A 5,004-nucleotide genomic window follows, 5' to 3' on the forward strand; every position below is an offset into this window, starting at 1 on the left:
TCTGCCTCCTCCGCCGTCCTGCCTCCGCCTCCTCCGTCCGCCTCCTCCGGCTCCCCCTGCTCCTCCTCCGTTCCGCCGTGTCTGCCGCCTGCCGTTGCTCCGCCGGCTCCGACGCCGCCTCCGCCGTCCGCCGCTCCTCCTGCTCCTCCGTCGCCGTCTGCTCCGTCCTCCCGCCTGCCCCCTGCCGGCCGCCTCCGGCGCCGCCGCCTGCCTGCCTCAGCCTGCGCCGCCCTCCGTCGCCTGCCTCGTCTTCGCTCGCCTGCCGTCTGCCTTCCTCCCCGTCTCCCCCTCTCCTCCTGCCTCCTCTGCCTCCTGTCCTCGCGCCTTCCTCCCCCTCCTCCTCCGCCTTCTCCTTCCTGCCCTCCTTCGCGCTCTCCTCGCGCCTCCTGTGCGCCTGCCCCCCGTGCGGGCGCCGCCTGCCCCCTGCTCCCCGTCTCCGCCGTCTGCCTCCGTCGCCTCCTTCTCCTACTCTGCCTCCTCTCCTCCCTGTCGCCGCCTTCTCCTTCTCGCCGCCTCCCTCCTCCTCCGCTCCTGCTCCTCCTGCGCCGCTGCTCCTCTGCCCGCCGCCGCCTCCTCCGCTTCCTGTCTCCGCCGCCTCCTGTCGCCTCCGCCTCCCGTGCCGCCGTCCGATCCGTCGCCGCCGCCGGCTGCCGCCTCCGCTGCCTGCGCCTCCTTCTCCGCCTCCTGCCTGCGGCCTCCGTGCGCCTCCGTCTCTTCCTCCTCCTTCGCCTGCCGCCTCCTGTCTCCATGCCTCCGTCGTCTCCTCCTTCCCTCTGCTCCGCTGGCGCCCCTCCTCCGGCTGCCTCCTGCGTGCCTGCGCCGCCGGTCGCCGTCTCGGCTCCTCCTGCTCCGCCGCCGCCAGCCGTGCGCCGCCGCCTCCGGCGCTCTGCCGTGCTCCTGCCCTGTCTCCTCCTTCGCCTTCCGCCTTGCTCTTGCCTGCGCCGCCGTCTTCGGCCCCTCCGCTCCGCCTCTGCCTCCTTCGCCTCCCCTCTGCGCCGCCGTGCGCCGCCTGCCTCTCGCCGCCGGCGCGCCTCGCCGCCGGCTCGTCCCCGCCGGCTCCTTCCGCCGCCGCCTTCGCCTCCTGCGCCGGTGCGCCGCCGGCGCCTCCTCCGTCCGTCGCCTCCGTCCGCCTCCTCCGTGCCGTTCGGCTCGCCCGCCGCCGCCGCCGTCTCCTCCGTCTCCTCCCCTTCTCCGCCTCCGCCGCCGCCTGCCTCCGCCTGCTCCGCCTCTCCTCCTCCTGCGCCGCCTTCTCCTCCTTCTCCGCCTGTCTCCTACGCCTCCGCCGCCGCGTCGCCGCCCTCCGCCTCCTCCGCCTCCGCCGTCGCCTGCCGTCTGCCGCCGTCTCCGCCGCCTCCTGCGCCGTCCGCCTCCGTCCTCCTCTCGCCGCCTTCGCCTCCTGCGCCGCCTGCTCTCCGTCCCTCCGCCGCCGCCGTGCGCGCCGCCGCCGCCGTCCGTCGCCTCCGCCTCCTTCGCCGCCGTGCTCCGTCCGCCTCCTGCCTCGCCGCCTTCGCCTCCTGCTCCTCCTGCGCCTGCCGGTCGGCCGCCTTCGCCTCTCCTCCTGCTCCGCCTGGCTCCTCCGCCTCCTTCTCCTCCGTCGCCTCCTCGCCGTCTCCCCTCCTGCGTCCTGCCGCCTCCGCTCCTCCTGGCTCCGCCTCGCCGCCGGCGCTCCGCTCCGTCGCCGCCTGCGCCGACTCCGCCTCCTCGCTCCTTCTCCTCGTCCGTCTCCTTCAGCCGCCTCCGGCTCCGCCTGCCGGCCTCCGCCGCCTCCGCCGTCCGCGCCGCGCGTCCGTCGCCGCCGGCCTGCCTCCTTCGCCGTCCCTCCGGCTCCTCCTGCTCCTCCTGCGCCGCCTGTCGTCCGCCGCCTCGCCGCCTCCTCCGCCGTCCGCCGTCCTCCGCCTTCGCCGCCGCCTCCTGCTCCTCCGCCTCCGTGCTCCGCCGCCGCCGGCGCCTCCGGCTCCGCCGGCTCTCGCGTCCTCCGGTCGCCTGCCTGGCTCCGCCGTGCTCCGCCGTGCGCCGCCGGTCCGCCTGGTCGCCTGCCCTTCGCCTGCCGTCTCCTGCGTCCGTGCGCCCTCCGGCTCCTCCTTCTCCTCCTGTCGCCCCTGCTCCTCCTGCTCCGCCTCTCCGACGCCTCCGGCCCGCGCTCCTCCTGTCGGCTCCGCCGGCCTTCTCCTCGCCTGTGCTGCTTGTGCCTCCTTCGTCCTGCCCGCGCTCGTGACGCCCCCGCCCCCCCGCCCCCGCAGCCTCCCTCCTCCGGTGCCTCCGCGCGGCCGCTCCTGTCCCTCCGCCGCCTGCTCTGCAGCCGTCGCCTGCGCCGCCTCGCGCCTCCTTCGGCCTCCTGGCGCCGCCGCCTCCTCCTCCTCTCGCCGCCTCCTCCTCCGCCTTCCTCCGTCCGTCCGCCGTCTCCTCCTTCGCCGCCGTCCTCCTGCCTCCGCGCGGCTCCTCCGTCGCCTCCGCCGCCGGCGCCTCCGTGCTCCGCCTGCGCCGCCGCAGCCTCGCCTCCGCCTCCGTCCTCCGCCTTCTCCTCCGCCCGCCGCGGCTCCGGTCTGCTCCTGCCGGCGCCGCCGTCGCCTCCTGCGCGCGTCCGCCTCCTCCGTCGCCTCCTGCTCCTCCTGCTCCTCGCTCCTCCTGCCTCCGCCGTCTCCTCCCTGCCGTCTGCCGCGTCCGCCTCCTGGCTCCGCCGCCTCAGCCGTCTCCGCGGCTCCGCCTCCGCCTCAGCCGCCGGAGCCGTCGCCGCCGCCTGCGCCGGCTCCTCCTGTCTCCGCCTGCGCCTCCTCCCCCTCCTCCTCGCCGCCTTCTCGCCGCCGCCCAGCCGTCGCCTGCCTCCGCCTCCGCCGTCCTGAGCCGGCCGCTCCGCCGTCTCCTTCTCCGCCTCCTCCTTCTGCCTCGCCCTCCGCCTCCGCCGCTCCTGCGCCGCCGGCTCCTCCTGTCGCCTCCTCGCTCCTTGCGCCTCCTCCGTGCGGCCTCGCCGTCCGCCTGTCGGCTCGCCGTCGCCTGTCTCCGCCTGCTCCTCCGTCTGCCGCCTGTCGCCGTCTCCTCCGTGCGCCTCCGTCTCCGCCGCCGCCTGCGCCGTCCGTCTCCTTCCGCCGCCTTCGTCCCCCGCCGTCGTCCGGCTCGTGCCTGTCGCCTCCGTCGCCTCCTGCTCGCCTGCTGCCGAGCGCCGCCGCCTCCTCGCCTTCGCCTGCGCCTCCCTGCCTCCGCCGTCTTCCTCCGCTCCGTCCGGCTCCGCCTCGCCTCCGCCTCCGCCGCCGGTCTCCGTCTTCCGCCCTGCCTGCGGGCGCCGCCTCTGCCGCCGCCGGCGCCGCCTCTCCGGCCGTCCTCTGGCGCCTCCTTCGCCGCCTCCGTGCTCCCGCCGTGCGCCTCCGTCCGCCTCTTGCGTCGCCCGCCGTGCTCTCCGCCGCCTCCGGCGCCCGTCCGCCTCCGCCTGCGTCTCCTCCTCCTGCCTGCTCCTCCGTCTCCGCCTGCCTGCCGCCGCCTCCTGTCTCCGCCGTCGTCCTCCTCCGCCTCCGTCGCCTCCGGCTCCTCCGTCTCCGCCTGTCTCCGCCTTCTCCGCCTTCTCCGGCTCCGCCGTCTCCGCCTGTTGCCGCCTCCGCCGTCGGCCGCCGCCGCCTTGCTCCCCCGCCTTCGCTCGGCCTCCGGCTCCTCCTTCGCCTCCTTCGGCCGCCTTCGCCTCCGTCTCCGACTCCTCCTCCTCCTGTCTCCGTCTCCTTCTCCTCCTCCTCCGTCTCCGTCTGCGCTCCTTCTCCGTCCGCCGCCGCCTCCTGCTCCTGCCGCCGTCGTCTTGCGTCCGCCGTGCTCCTCCACACACACCCCCCCCCCCCCTTCTGCGTCGGCCCCGCGCGCGTCAACTACACCAACAACTCCACCACCAACAACAACACCAACAACAACTACAACACCAACTCCATCAACACCAACAACAACAACATCTCCAACTCCAACACCATCATCACAACACCAACACCATCAACTCCAACATCACCAACATCTCCTTCTACTCCTACTTCTCCTCCACCTTCTTGATACTCCATCTTCTACATCACCTACTTCATCTTCTCCATCATTCTACCTCCATCACCAATCACTCTTCTCACCTACACCTTCTCCATCATCTCCTTCTACACCTTCATACACACAACTACAACTACACCTACTTCACCTTCATCAACTTCATCATCTTCTCCATCAACACCTTCTACAACATCTCCACATCTCTCCTCTTCTCCATCTACTTCATCTCACCTACTTAACCTACTCCTTCTACTTCTCCTACATCTCTTCTTCTTCATCCATCTTCTCCTTCTTACTCCTACTTCTACTCCTCATCTTCACCTCTTCTCCTTCTCTCCACCTTCTCTACTTCTCCACATCTTCATCTTCTCTTCCTTCTCTTCTTCTCCTACTTCTTCTCTCTCCATCTCCTTCTCCATCATCTACTTCACTCTTCTCCTTCTATCTCCTTCTTCTCTCTACTTCTCTCTCTTCCTTTCTCCTTCCATCTTTGTTCTCTTCCTTCTTCTTCTTCTCCTTCTTCTCCTTCTCTTCTTCTCCTTCTTCTCCTTCTTCTCCTTCTCCTTCTTCTCCTTCTTCTCCTTCTTCTCCTTCTCCTTCTCCTCCTCCTTCTTCTTCTCTTCCTCCTTCTTCTTCTCCTTCTCCTTCTTCTCCTTCTTCTCCTTCTTCTCCTTCTTCTTCTTCTTCTTCTTCTCCTTCTTCTTCTTCTCCTTCTCCTTCTTCTTCTCCTTCACCTTCTTCTTCTTCTTCTTCTTCTCCTTCATCTCTTCTTCTTCTCCTTCTTCTTCTTCTTGTTCTTCTTCTCCTTCTTCTCCTTCTTCTCCTTCTCCTTCTTCTTCTCCTCACCTTCTTCTTCTTCTTCTTCTTCTCCTTCTCTCCTCTTCTTCTTCTTCTCCTTCTTCTCCTCCTCCTTCTTCTTCTCCTTCTTCTTCTTCTTCTCCTTCTCCTTCTTCTCCTTCTTCTTCTTCTCCTCCTTCTTCTTCTTCTCCTTCTTCT

Source organism: Ptiloglossa arizonensis, chromosome 3, assembly GCF_051014685.1.
Source record: "Ptiloglossa arizonensis isolate GNS036 chromosome 3, iyPtiAriz1_principal, whole genome shotgun sequence".
Lineage (NCBI taxonomy): Eukaryota > Metazoa > Arthropoda > Insecta > Hymenoptera > Colletidae > Ptiloglossa > Ptiloglossa arizonensis.